This window comes from Bufo bufo, chromosome 8, assembly GCF_905171765.1.
Source record: "Bufo bufo chromosome 8, aBufBuf1.1, whole genome shotgun sequence".
Taxonomy (NCBI): Eukaryota; Metazoa; Chordata; class Amphibia; order Anura; family Bufonidae; genus Bufo; species Bufo bufo.
The window spans coordinates 209,495,275-209,511,212 of NC_053396.1; positions in this window are offsets into that span (position 1 = coordinate 209,495,275).

A 15,938-nucleotide genomic window follows, 5' to 3' on the forward strand; every position below is an offset into this window, starting at 1 on the left:
GATCTGATATTGATGACCATAAATACCCTGAACCCGGAAAACGACTTCATCAATTGTTGTTAAAGGGGTTGTGTCACTTCAGCTAATAGCATTTATCATGTAGAGGAAGTTACTGCAAGGCACTTCCTAATGTATTGTGATTCTCCATATTGCCTCCTTTGCTGCCTGGATTCATTTTTCCATCAGATTATACACTGTTTTTATCCAGGGGTTATGACCACCCTGCAATCCAGCAGCGGTGGCCGTACTTGCAGACTATATGATGGCCGGGAGCTTGGGAAGGCACATAGTCCAGAACTTCTTCTTTTTTTGGAGTGCAAGCACAGCCGCCAGTGCTGGATTGCAGGGTGGTCGTAACCATGGCAACGAGCAGTATATAATGGGATGGAAAGATGAATCCAGCCGGCAAAGGAGGCAATATGGACAATCACAATACATCAGTAAGTGCCTTGTAGTAAGAGCCAGTTTTTGTGTCAAATCTATTTGAAAACCAAGATTGATGTTAGGCTTCTTGCACACACAGATTTATTTTTTCCCGTTTACGTTCTGTTTTTTGCGTACCGTATACGGAACCGTTCATTTTAATGGATCCGCAAAAAAACCAGAAGGTACTCCGTATGCTTTCCGTTCTGTTCAAAGATAGAACATGTCCTATTATTGTCTGCGTAACGGACAAGGACAGTGCTGTTCTATCAGGGGCCAGATGTTCTGTTCTGCAAAATACGGAATGCACACGGACGCCATCTGTATTTTTTTTTTTTTTGCGGGCCGCAAAATGCTGAAAAAGGGTCCATTCACATGTCCGCAGTGTATTGCGGATCCGCGACACACCCGGCCGGCACCCCCATAGAACTGCCTATTCTTGTCTTCAATTGCGGACAAGAATAGGACATGTTCTATTTTTTTTTTTTTACGGAGCCGCGGACCGGAAGATCGGGGGCGCGCTCCGGAAATGCAGAAATGTGTGCTGTCCGCATCCATTCCTGCCCCATAGAGAATGAATGGGTCCGCACCCGTTCCACAATTTGCGGACCCTTTCTACGGACGTGTGAATGGACCTAAAGCCATACGGTCGTGTGCAAGAGGCCTTAGCCTGGTTTGCTGCTGGGACATGGGATACCTATAATTACAGAGGGTTTTTGGGAGCCACATTAATGACACACATACCTCACTTACTGACAAAAATAAAATCCCGCACCCAGATAGAAATGTCGAATCGCTGCAAAAACTCATCCTGTGGTTATGCCTCGGGCAGATCCGTGGTGTGGTCTGCTCAGACAATGGCTACTACCACAAGAGGGTGTAAAAAAAGACTCTCAGAGGCTACTTTTGGGCAGTCTACTTCTTGGTGAGAAATCAACATACCTCTCAGTTTCATCGTTCATTACACCCCTGTCTCTGCCCGGACTATTGCCAGGTACGCGAGGGCAGAAGCTCACCTCCACTCCTGCTCATCATTTACTGATTCTACCTATAGTGCTAATTAACCTTATGCTCTATTCACATCCAAAGCAGCGTTCACCAGTTTGGATTTCTACTTTGGAGCTGGCAGCATTGTACCAGTGAACACGAGAAGTACTCGGCTGAGGTACCAGGGGTGCACCTAGCCTTTCTGCTGCCTGAGGCGAAAACTGAAACGCCCCCCCCCCCCCCTCCCAAATGCTAATTTCTTTTGCCACAATGAAAGCGCTCATGGCCCACGGCCCTTCTGCTGCCCCCCTCTTGCCCCACCTCACCTGGCCTCGTTGGTGGGGCACCCTGTGAGGTACTTCAGTTTATTGTACAGCACACAATGCAAAGGAAAGATAATTACCAGATATAAAGCCGAACTATGAGCGCAGCTCTTGAGCTAAATGGATTATAACTTAGATTCTCAACTTGTGGTACATGTGGCACCGCACCCCCAGTAGATGCCAATATTTTTTATTTATTTTTTGTTATTCAGATAATGTAAGTGACTTGTATGGATTTATTATTATGTCTTCATTCGTCGTGTAATTTATAATGTAAAAGAAGAGGAAAAAGCTTTTTATTTTTTCTATTTTTAACAGCACAAAGTGCAGCTAAGGAGGTGTTCACATCGACGCCATGTACTTCCCTTCTAGGAGCAGAAGAACAAGAATAACACGTGTCTGACTCGGCACATACCTGACAGCGGAGCCGAACAGATCCCCTTCACTATAATGGGATCCGCTTGGTTTTCTTTTCTTTTTTTAAGGAGAAAAAGACTTCCCTGCACGATTTTTAATGAACTATAAAGGGCAGATTTCTTAATGATATTGAGGACGGGAGTAATAGCGCCATATCTATTTCTGCAGATGACACTAAGCTGTGTAGTACTGTACGGTCTATGGAAGATGTCCATACAATACAGTCTGACTGGGACGCTCTGAGTGACCTGGTGGGTCCACATTCCAGTCCGCTGTTTTCCACCCCACCCCCACACCTTATAATCGGAATCCGGTTTCTTCACAAGCTATGGGGGATCTGTGGATGACGCTGTTATGGGGGATCTGTGGATGACGCTGTTATATGGGGGACCTGTGGATGGCGCTGTTATGTGGGGGATGATCTGTGGATGGCACTGTTATGGGGGATCTGTGGATGGCGCTGTTATGTGGGGGATCTGTGGATGGCGCTGTTATGTGGGGGATCTGTGGATGGCGCTGTTATGTGGGGGATCTGTGGATAACGGACACTTATGTGGGGGATCTGTGGATGACGGACACTGTTATGTGGGGGATCTGTGGATGACGGACACTGTTATGAGGGGATCTGTGGATGACGGACACTGTTATGAGGGGATCTGTGGATGACGGACACTGTTATGAGGGGATCTGTGGATGACGGACACTGTTATGAGGGGATCTGTGGATGACGGACACTGTTACAGGGGTATCTGTGGCTGGCACTGTTATATATGTGCCATCCACAGACCCCCCCCCCCAGCCCATAACTGTGCCATCCACAGATGTCCCCCATAAAAATGTCATCCACCGATCCCCCCGCTCCAGAATACTAATATAGTCTTATTCAATTAATAGTGATTACACATGCCCCCCCCCCCCACTCCTAATATTACCGTACATCCTAACCGCTTCAGTAGAATGCAGGCTGGGCGGCCGGCGCGTCACTCACTGACGTCACTTGCCTGCGCCGCCTGCTTTATACATAAAGTAGGCGGCGCAGGCACGTGACATCAGGGAGTTACGCTGCCGCCCGCCCAGCCTGCCTGCATTCTACTGAAGCGGTTAGGATGTACGGTACTATTAGGAGTTGGGGGGCATGTTTAATAACTATTGATTGAATAAGACATTTTATATTAGTATACCAAAGCGGCGGGGCTATAGTACAGTGACTGCACCGCCCCGCCGCTATTGCTGGCCCCCAGCTCCTCCTCCCAGTCCCTCGCTCGCTCGTACATCGCAGCTTGCGATGTAAAACTGCAAGCATTCGCCCCATAAGACGCAGGGGCATTTTTCCCCCATTTTGGGGGGAGAAAAAGTGCGTCCTATGGGGCGAAAAATACGGTAATAAATATCAATTTCTCCCTTTTTTTTATTTTTTATTTAAATTTATCTTATGAATCATAGACTTATTTATATTTATTAATTTTCTTTCTTAAACACTTTGCAATTATGTTCCAAAAATAGGGATGATTATTTATCTAGTTTTACTCGGTTTGCTTTATGAAGTACACATTTTAAAGGGTGAATAATTTTGTATTATGAATTCACTTATACTCATTGTATCTTTTATCCTGTATTACCACTCATTTATTTATGTACTAATAATCATGTATTATTGTTTATAAATTATTTAATATATGTATATATTCAATTTTGTATATTATTTTTTTTTTTTATGAAAAAAAAATAAAATATATATATATATATGCGCATATATATATATTGGGGTTATTTAAATTGTGGTATAATTTATAATCGTAGTGCTAAATATGTAAGTCCAGCTCACCTCATGTCCTCCGTGTGCGGTACGAGCCAAAGCAAACTCCGGCATACATAAGAATCAAAAGAGAAAGTGATCCAGCACCGGAACAATTCTGTCGTCGCAACGTCTTTATTTTTCACATATACAGTCAGGTCCATAAATATTGGGACATGGACACAATTCTAACATTTTTGCCTCTATACACCACTACAATGGATGTGAAATGAAACGGACAAGATGTGCTTTACCTGCAGACTGTCAGCTTTAATTTGAGGGGATTTACATCCAAATCAGGTGAACGGTGCAGGAATTACAGCAGTTTGCATATGTGCCTCCCACTTGTTAAGGGACCAAAAGTAATGGGACAGAATAATAATCATAAATCAAACTTTCACTTTTTAATACTTGGTTGCAAATCCTTTGCAGTCAATTACAGCCTGAAGTCTGGAACGCATAGACATCACCAGACGCTGGGTTTCATCCCTGGTGATGCTCTGCCAGGCCTCTACTGCAACTGTCTTCAGTTCCTGCTTGTTCTTGGGGCATTTTCCCCTCAGTTTTGTCTTCAGCAAGTGAAATGCTCAATCGGATTCAGGTCCGGTGATTGACTTGGCCATTGCATAACATTCACTTCTTTCCCTTAAAAAACTCTTTGGTTGCTTTTGCAGTATGCTTTGGGTCATTGTCCATCTGCACTGTGAAGCGCCGTCTAATGAGTTCTGAAGCATTTGGCTGAATATGAGCAGATAATATTGCCCGAAACACTTCAGAATTCATCCTGCTGCTTTTGCCAGCAGTCACATCATCAATAAATACAAGAGAACCAGTTCCATTGGCAGCCATACATGCCCACGCCATGACACTACCACCACCATGCTTCACTGATGAGGTGGTATGCTTAGGATCATGAGCAGCTCCTTTCCTTCTCCATACTCTTCTCTTCCCATCCCTCTGGTACACGTTGATCTTGGTCTCATCTGTCCATAGGATGTTGTTCCAGAACTGTGAAGGCTTTTTTAGATGTCGTTTGGCAACCTCTAATCTGGCCTTCCTGTTTTTGAGGCTCACCAATGGTTTACATCTTGTGGTGAACCCTCTGTATTCACTCTGGTGAAGTCTTCTCCTGATTGTTGACTTTGACACACATACACCTACCTCCTGGAGAGTGTTCTTGATCTGGCCATCTGTTGTGAAGGGTGTTTTCTTCACCGGGGAAAGAATTCTTCGGTCATCCACCACAGTTGTTTTCCGTGGTCTTCCAGGTCTTTTGGTGTTGCTGAGCTCACCGGTGAGTTCCTTCTTTTTAAGAATGTTCCAAACAGTTGTTTTGGCCAGGCCTAATGTTTTTGCTATCTCTCTGATAGGTTTGTTGTGTTTTTTCAGCCTAATGATGGCTTGCTTTACTGATGGTGACAGCTCTTTGGATCTCATCTTCAGAATTGACAGCAACAGATTCCAAATACAAATAGCAAACTGGAAATGACCTCTGGACCTTTTATCTGCTCATTGTAATTGGGATAATGAGGGAATAACACACACCTGGCCATGGAACAGCTGAGAAGCCAATTGTCCCATTACTTTTGGTCCCTTAACAAGTGGCAGGCACATATGCAAACTGCTGTAATTCCTGCACCGTTCACCTGATTTGGATGTAAATCCCCTCAAATTACAGCTGACAGTCTGCAGGTAAAGCACATCTTGTTTGTTTCATTTCAAATCCATTGTGGTGGTGTATAGAGCCAAAAATTTTAGAATTGTGTCGGTGTCCCAATATTTATGGACCTGACTGTACATGGGACAATACATGCGGTGGACATCTCCTCCCTCCTACTCCGATTCAGTAAACACACACCTGAATTTATTGATTATATTTCAGAAGTTACCTTTTTTCGGGTTGTCTCATAACTATTTTCATGTTTGATAAAAAAAAAAAAAATTTTTACAAACAAGGGGTGTATCCATGAGGGCGAAATATTCACCATCCCTTGCCAACCTGACAATGGCATACTGGGAGGAACGCTATGTGTTCTCTGCGGATAATCCCTTTGTGGATATGGTAGTCCGGTATGGCAGGTACATCGATGATTTGCTCATCATCTGGGGGGCCGATGTGTCTGCCATACCGCACTTTGTGGGTTATGTCAGTAATAACCCCTACAACCTTAGTTTCACACACCATGTAGACCCGTGTGCAGTCAGTTTTTTTAGATCTTAGACTGACAGGTGTGCAGGATGGAAATATTTGTACCGAAACTTTTCGGAAAGAAGTTTCAGGGAATACCATTCTTAAGGCTAATAGCACGGGCACGGAGGAATTGCAGCACTGATACTGCTCTTACATGAATGCAGGGTCATCTGGAATCGCTTCAAGGATAGAGGATATCCATATTGGCCGCTGCATAGGGCTCTTGGCACGGTCAACAATAGATGTAGAAAGGATTTACTTTTTAGTGCTAAATATTCCAGTTCAAATCACAGAAATAAAAATATTAAAGGGATGCAAAAGCCAACATTAGTTCTCACTTATAGTCGGCAGTTTTCTGAAATCCAACAGGCAATTAATAAATGCCTACCAATACTGTACGAGGACAATATCTTGTTTCCCGGAGACCCTAGCTTATTCTTTGTCCCCGTCTAGGTTTATTAGTACCCCTAAGCAAACTAAAGATACGTGGGTGAAATATGAAAGGTTTTTACAGATGTGGGGGTCATCTGTGCAAAACCTGTAGTGCAATACAAACCACAGAGTTTGATAATTCCACCCATACAGACAGTTTCCGAATTAAAAATTACATCAATTGCTATACGTCAGGTGTGATTTATGCCATAAAATGCACTGCATGTGATCTGATATACACTCACCTAAAGAATTATTAGGAACACCATACTAATACGGTGTTGGACCCCCTTTTGCCTTCAGAACTGTCTTAATTCTACGTGGCATTGACTCAACAAGGTGCTGATAGCATTCTTTAGAAATGTTGGCCCATATTGATAGGATAGCATCTTGCAGTTGATGGAGATTTGAGGGATGCACATCCAGGGCACGAAGCTCCCGTTCCACCACATCCCAAAGATGCTCTATTGGGTTGAGATCTGGTGACTGTGGGGGCCATTTTAGTACAGTGAACTCATTGTCCTGTTCAAGAAACCATTTTGAAATGATTCGAGCTTTGTGACATGGTGCATTATCCTGCTGGAAGTAGCCATCAGAGGATGGATACATGTTCTCATTCTGTTTACGCCAAATTCGGACTCTACCATTTGAATGTCTCAACAGAAATCGAGACTCATCAGACCAGGCAACATTTTTCCAGTCTTCAACAGTCCAATTTTGGAGAGCTCGTGCAAATTGTAGCCTCTTTTTCCTATTTGTAGTGGAGATGAGTGGTACCCGGTGGGGTCTTCTGCTGTTGTAGCCCATCCGCCTCAAGGTTGTGCGTGTTGTGGCTTCACAAATGCTTTGCTGCATACCTCGGTTGTAACGAGTGGTTATTTCAGACAAAGTTGCTCTTCTATCAGCTTGAATCAGTCGGCCCATTCTCCTCTGACCTCGAGCATCCACAAGGCATTTTTGCCCACAGGACGGCCGCATACTGGATGTTTTTCCCTTTTCACACCATTCTTTGTAAACCCTAGAAATGGTTGTGCGTGTTGTGGCTTCACAAATGCTTTGCTGCAGACCTCGGTTGTAACGAGTGGTTATTTCAGTCAACGTTGCTCTTCTATCAGCTTGAATCAGTCGGCCCATTCTCCTCTGACCTCCAGCATCCACAAGGCATTTTTGCCCACAGGACTGCCACATACTGGATGTTTTTCCCTTTTCACAGCATTCTTTGTAAACCCTAGAAATGGTTGTGCGTGAAAATCCCAGTAACTGAGCAGATTGTGAAATACTCAGACCGGCCCGTCTGGCACCAACAACCATGCCACGCTCAAAATTGCTTAAATCACCTTTCTTTCCCATTCTGACATTCAGTTTGGAGTTCAGGAGATTGTCTTGACCAGGAGCACCCCCCTAAATGCATTGAAGCAACTGCCATGTGATTGGTTGACTAGATAATTGCATTAATGAGAAATAGAACAGGTGTTCCTAATAATTCTTTAGGTGAGTGTATGTCGGCAGTACAGACAGTTTAAAACAAGATTGCGGGAACACCTCAATTATATTGAGAATCCGCAGGCAACAGGCACTTCCAATACAGTGACTCCTTCTACAACTAAACACAACCGTAGTAGAAGTAGTTTATGTACCGTTGTGATAGCCCCACCGAGAGGAGGCAACATCAAGAAAAAAATATTGTTGGGTGAAGCCTACTGGATTTTCAGGTCGAATACCAGGTTTCCATCTGGATTAATACAAGCAAATAAGGCGGCTCTCCACTGGTTTTTAGGAAATAGGTGCTCTTGCCCAAATTGACTCTTGTCAAATAAATATGTGATAATAATAGTAATGGTAGCGGGCAGGCACTAATTATGGGGTCATGAGGAAATCTTGTATGAGAATATATTTTATTTGAATTGATATAGCAATAAAATAGTCAAACAATAAAATATTTTGGCAGTAAATATTAAATAAACAAGATATAAAATTCCAGAAAGATGATCCAGGATTCCATTCCGGCCTTTATGGATGACCTAGACGGGACAAATGACACCTGTATGTTTGACCACTGAGGAAGGAGCGAGCTTACGCTCCGAAACATGTCTGGTGAACAAGCATACTAATCTAAAGAACAATATTGTTGGAGCGCTCTAAAAAGAAGAAAAAAAGATTGACGGCTATCTGACCCTATTCCCATACATCAAAAGTGGACACCGGCAGCAGAGAAAAGAGGAGAACCCATTACTTGGCAGGTGACTCCGAATCAGCGCGGAGACGACGCCATAACACGAGGGACGCTTAGTCTTGAAGACAGCTGCGAGCGGAGGTACTAAGGTCAGTCTGCTCTCTGAAACCGTGTGGGACGTCACACAAGGAGACCGATAAGCCGTGAGTAAAGCATCTTATATATTCTTACTAGCAACGGAGGAACGGTCACTAGTGAGAAACTTTCTGCGCATACAAGATCAAGCTTAATCTATACTGCGCTTCATATTCAATACCAATTCACCGCTATCGTCACCAACACTGTCACTAGCGGTATCAGCGTCGTTATCAGCCTGTTGCATCTTTATAGCTCTGCTACCACACTCCGAAGTGTCTGCGGGATGTTGACATTGAAACTGTGTCTGAACTTTTATTGCCTCACATGATAAGGATACTACTTGGTACGTTCACTATATATTATTGTCACACTGCCTGAAGAACGTATTTAAAAGAAAATAAAGTGTTTATTAATATCTGGTTAAAACTGGAAATAACTGTACATCACTCTCGTGACTATCAGGCTCCAGACTCAGGTAATGTATGTAATAAATACACCCACTACATAACATAAAGTCTGGGCCAAATCCTTATCCTGCTGACACGTTGGTGCCAATATACGCTGGAGAAGGAATCAGGACACGGTTCTTATATTTGAACCCGGCTCAGGTGCGTTCAGTAGCCGTCCTACCGAGCGTGAATTGCAGAACAGCTGAAAGTGAATCAGAAGCTGGAAGCCCTGTTGCGAGTGGAAGCGATAATATCTTCCAATCTCATAATCTAGTCGTGTGTGAATCGCGTCACACACCGTATCTGGGTATTCCAGCATAAAGCATCCACGCGGTATTGTTTGATTCTATAGACGCTCACTCATCTGCCTACATCTGCCTACCCATTCATGCAGGACAGCACTGGGTCTCGGTATCGGACCGCGTTCACACTACCAGGTCAGCTGTTGCGCTGCCTGACACTTGGTCTGCACCCTGCCTATGGAGCCGTGTCCTAAGTGGAGATCACCGGCTCAACGCGTTTCAACATGACATGGTCTGCCACGTATCATCAGGAGCATAAGTCTCTCAATAGAGGTAAGCCTGTAGAGCAAAGAATGCCTCACACTTTTGCGTGTCAAGGCTCCAGCGCTATGATGGCCGTACGCGGCCGCATGAACGCCGAAAGGATATCAGACAAGCCCCGCCTATAGGGGAGGTGTGTGCTAGTCCTCCGCGAATCATGGAGAGGTGGATAGTTTGTAACTTAATCCACATAGCTTCTTTCCGAAGTAACAATGTATCAATGTCTCCACCGCGTATGGATCTATTGATCAGAACAATCCCCTGAACCCGTCTGGATTACCGCCATGTGCTTCACGTACATGACGTGACACAGTTGTGTCCCGTGAGTTGCGAATATCTGATAGGTGTTCACCTATTCTCCTCTTAAGCTCGCGCTTGGTCTTTCCTACGTACTGTAGGCCGCATTTACAGGTAATCAGGTACACTAAACCCACTGAGGTACATCTAATGAAGGACCGAATATTATATCTCTCCCCAGTTGAAAAACTGGTAAAGGAGTCTCCTTTCATGATGTGTTTGCATATAATACAGGAACCACAGGGGAAGTTACCTTTCGCTGTATTTTTAAGCCGTGTCCCAGGCGTAGGACATGTATAGAGGCTGTGCACCAATCGATCGCGTAAGTTGGAACCACGTCGATACGTAACAGATGGACCATCAGATATAGATGATCCAATGTCTGGTTTAGACTGGAGGATAGACCAATAATTCTGCTGAATCTCGCGGACCTGTCGATGGGCCTTATCAAAAGTAGCTAGGATACAAGGGGTGGAATCAATATTGGTTCTACTTTTTGGGACCAGCAATTTACTCCGATTCGCACTCATGGCATGATGGTATGCCTTTTTCAGAGTGTGCTGTGGGTACCCTCGATTTTTAAACCTAGATCTCAGATCCGAGGCCGCTGCCTTGAACTCACCAACCTCAGAACAATTCCTCCTGGCCCTGAGGTACTGTGCTTTCGGAATACCACTTCTTCTCAGGGCTTGAAATCATTATAACATCTCATCACCATGAAGTCCTATCGTTTCTATTGATCTCTTCTCTACATTTCCCTGTTATTCTTGGCCTACCCTGGTTGCAAGCACAGAACCCTGTTATCAATTGGGAGACCAAATAAATAAGCTTCCCAGCTAAGGATGTTCTTGCGACAGCTCAGTCTGAACAAGGCTTGGAAAATCCAGCTCAAGATAACAAGGCAGTAGAGTTACCCTCTGCATATAAGGAATTTGCCGACGTTTGCGATAAACAAAATGCGGACAAGCTTTCCCCACACCGACCCTACGAATGACTTCCTGGTGCACCTATACCTTTTGAAAACATCTACCCTTTAGTCGGCCCTAAACTAAAAGCGCTCAAGGACTACATAGAAGAAAATCAGGCTAAGGGGTTTATCCGCCCATCTTCCTCACCGGCTGGGGCTCCCATATTCTTTGTTAAGAAGAAGGACGGTACTCTAAGACCTTGCATTGACTACCGAGAACTTAACAAAATTACAATCAAAAATCGTTATCCTTTACCATTGATCCCTGAGCTTTTGGAGAGAGTGCGACATGCAAAAATTTTTACCAAGTTAGACCTGCGAGGCGCCTATAACCTGGTCTGTATCAGATCTGGAGACGAATGGAAGACAGCTTTTAGGTCACGATATGGACATTTCAAATATCTCGTTATGCCTTTTGGTCTTTGCAATGCCCCAGCCACTTTTCAACATCTTGTCAATGATATCTTCAGAGATCTTCTGGACCAGTTCGTAGTCATCTATTTAGACGATATCTTGATCTTTTCTAACTCTATGGAAGAACTTTAGAGACATGTGAGACTTATTTTGGAACGTCTAAGGAAGAGTCAACTTTACATTAAGATTGAAAAATGTGAATTTCACCAGACTGAGATCCAATTCCTTGGCTATATAATTTCACCTCATGGTCTACGCATGGACTCTAGCAAAATTAAAGCAATAGTAGACTGGCCTACCCCAAGGCGCATAAAAGATGTTCAACGTTTCATAGGATTTGCCAATTTTTATAGACTCTTCATAAAAAATTTCTCAGAAATAATGACTCCTATTATACAGTTGACTAAGAAAAAAAATGCTTTTGCTTGGTCTCCACAAACACAGGAATCATTTTGTCTCCTAAAGTCCAAGTTCACTACAGCCCCTGTATTAGTTCATCCCGATCTAGAACTCGTCTTCATTGTGGAAGTAGATGCTTCAGACTGTGCTATAGGGGCTATTCTGTCTCAAAGAATCGGAGAGAAGGGTTTATTGCAGCCGTGTGCTTTTTTCTCCCAATGTTTATCCTCTGCTGAGAAGAATTATGATGTGGGGAATAAAGAATTGTTAGCTATCATTGCAGCTTTTAAGGAATGGAGACATCATCTTCAAGGAACCTCACAGCAAATAATAGTTCTGACTGATCACCGTAATTTGGAATTCGTTAGATCTGCCAAATGTCTATCCCCTCGCCAAGCTCGTTGGAGTCTCTTCCTCAATCAATTCAACTTCATAATCTCATACAGGCCTGGTTCCCGTAACGGCAAGGCAGATGCCCTATCTAGAATCTTTTCCAATGATTCCACTTCTACGATTCCGCCCAAAACTATTGTTCCTAAGTCAAATTTTGTAGGAGTAATCCATAATAAGGACTTGCTTGAAGAGATAAAAGAGGCCTATGACACCGACTCCTTGCTGTCTCGACCACCTGATGTTGTGCATTTGGTGCTTAAGAACAAGGTGTGGACCTATGGGCAGCAGCTATATATACCCAAAACAATAAGACTGAAAATTCAAAAATTAGTCCATGATTCTAAGATTGCGGGTCACAAAGGAGTGCAGAAGACACAGGAATTTTTATCCTGTTTCTTTTGGTGGACTAGTTATCAACAGGATGTAAAGAAATATGTCATGTCATGTGACATTTGTGCTAGATGTAAGACTCCACGCTCTTCACCCATGGGTTTATTACAGCCTTTGTCGGGCCCCTCTTGTCCCTGGGGTTCTATTTCCATGGACTTTATCGTAGATCTACCTACCTCTAAAGGAAAAAACTAAATTTTGGTAGTAGTTGACCGGCTCACCAAGGCTGCACATTTCATTCCATGTACCGGCCTACCCTCTGCTAAAGATACTGCTGTCCTTGTAGTTCAGAATGTGTTCCATTTTCATGGAGTCCCTGATGAAGTAATCTCGGATCGTGGGGTGCAGTTTACATCAAAATTTTGGCGTAGTTTTTGCACAGCGCTTGAGATTGATATTAATCTCTCAACCGCCTTTCACCCACAATCTAATGGACAAACTGAACGCACAAATCAGACTCTGGAACAGTATCTTCGATGCTATATCTGCCATTTACGAGATGATTGGGTCGATCTGCTTCCTGTGGCTGAGTTCTCTTACAATAACTTCCAAAATGCTTCCACCAAGCAAACTCCTTTCTTTTCAAATTTAGGGTATCATCCAAATATTCTTCCCAAATTCCCTGCTGTTTCACCTATTCCAGCAGTCGCAGAAAGGATCTCTGCATTATAGCAAAAAAAAGGAGCATTAGAGAGGGCTCAAGAAAATTACAAGGCGGCGGCAGATAAATTTCGTAGACCAGCACCAATGTTTAAAATAGGGGATAAAGTATGGCTTTCCACTAGGAATTTGAAACTTAAGGTTCCTTCACCAAAACTTGGACAGAAATTTATTGGGCCTTATAAGATCATCGGGATAATTAGTCTAGTAGCCGTTCGGCTCAAGCTTCCACGATCTATGAAGATTCCTCCTGTTTTTCATGTGTCCCTACTTAAGCCTGCCATACCCAATCCTTTTCCGGAACGTATCCGTCCTCCTCCCGATGCTGTGGAGATAGATGGGCAAGAACAATTTGTTATAGAGAAAATCCTGGACTCTAGAATTTTCCAGAACCATCTACAATACCTCATTAAGTGGCATGGTTATGGGTCTGAAGAGAATTCTTGGGAACCGGTGGAAAATATTAATGCTCCCAGACTGATCAAACAGTTTAATCAAAGACATCCTGGGAGACCAAGTCAGGTCTCGTCCGGAGGCCGCTGTTGAGGTGGGAGTAATGTCAGGAATCATCCTGCTACGTCTGTTTAGTTCAGATTGTTTTGCCCTCAAGTTCTCCCTCAGTTAAGATGGTGGATTGTGTCTCAGCTGGGCGCCATCTTACTTCCTGTTTCACATTTAAACCTCTCAAGCTTGTTACTAATTGCTTGAGTATTGTGTTTAGCTTCTGCTCGTGCAGTCCTCTTGCTTGGAACTAGCTCTCTGGTTTGTTCCTCCTACTTGCGGTTTACCCTGTTACCTCCTGTTGCCGACCCAGATTGCTTGACTACATTCCTGTGCCGCCGTTCCTGCCCTGACCCATTGCTCGTCTGACCTCGGCTCTGCTGCATTCTTCAGTCCTGCACCGTAGCTACCGGTAACAGCTCCGCCTGCCTGGCTCTGCTGCATCCTTCAGTCCTGCACCGTTGCTACCGGTAACGGCTCCGCCTGCCTGGCTCTGCTGCTTCCTTCAGTCCTGCACCATTGCTACCGGTAACGGCTCCGCCTGCCTGGCTCTGCTGCATCCTTCAGTCCTGCACCGTTGCTAGCGGTAACGGCTCCGCCTGCCTGGCTCTGCTGCATCCTTCAGTCCTGCACCGTTGCTACCGGTAACGGCTCCGCTGCATCCTTCAGTCCTGCACTGTTGCTACTGGTAACAGCCCCTCCTGTCTGGCTCTACTGCATCCTTCAGTCCTGCACCATTGCTACCAGTTACGGCTCTGCTTGCTTGGCTCTGCTACATCATTCAGTCCTGCAACCTCCTGTTCAAGACTCCAGTGTTTCCTGTGTACAGGCCTTGTCCCTGCCATTGGATTCCAGCAGCATTCCACTAATATCGTGACGGTATATGAAACTGAAAAGAGATCCAGGTGAACAATTTTATCAGGAACTCCTACAATATTGCAAAACTGGATTAGAGAAAAATATTCTGTTAAAACGGGAATATGATTTTCTCTCTAAAACTCAACATAGACGACCTGTGTTTTATTGTCTCCCTAAAGTGCATAAGGATCCCCAAAACCCTCCGGGTCGCCCTATAATTTCGGGCATTGGGTCATTGACATAGATAGACTGTTACAGCCATCAGTGAAAAAGAGTGCCTCATATATAAAAGATACCACCCAAATTATTGAAATTTTTGAGAAATTGGAATATAACCCAGAATGGATTATGGGCACGTTGGATGTGAACTCTCTCTCTATATACAATAATTGATCATGAACAGGGAGTCGCAGCGATGAAAACTCATTTGGAAAAGAATAGAACACTATGTGCAGAACAGATATCAGTTATTTGGAAGAAGGGGTAAAATTTATATTATTACATAATTTATTTTTTCTTTGGATCGGAATACTTCCTCCAGACAAGGGGGACCGCCATGGGCACCAGGTTTGCCCCCAGTTATGCCATTTTATTTTTGACTTATTGGGAAGACACATATATAGGCCCAAGACTGGGGACAGACCTGGTGCTTTGGCAGAGATTTATAGACGATGTAATTTTTATTTGGAAAAGTGGAAGGGATGAACTTATGACCATTTTAGACACTATTAATAACAATCAGTTTCATTTAAAATTCTCTAGTAATATTGACAATGTAGAGACAGAATATTTGGATCTATTGATCAAGAAGGAAGATGGGAGATATATATGCAGCACGTTTCAAAAGCCAACATCTAGAAACAGCTACATATTATTCACCAGCTGCCATCTCCCAAGATGGCTGTTAAATATTCCGATGGGACAATTCGGAAAGGTTAAAACATAATTGCACTAGGGAGGAACAATTTGAAGTGGAAGCAGAAGATATGAAAGTTTGTTTTTTAAACAAAAATTATCCTCCAGCTGTAACAGAGGAATCCCTATCTAAAACGAGAAAGACAGAATGTCATGCCCCGTCCTGACGGTGTGCGGAGGTCGGCCAGAATAGCAGCACGAGTTTAGTGCTTTGTTTTGGAGCTGTGCTGGATCCGCCTCCCATCAGGAGCAC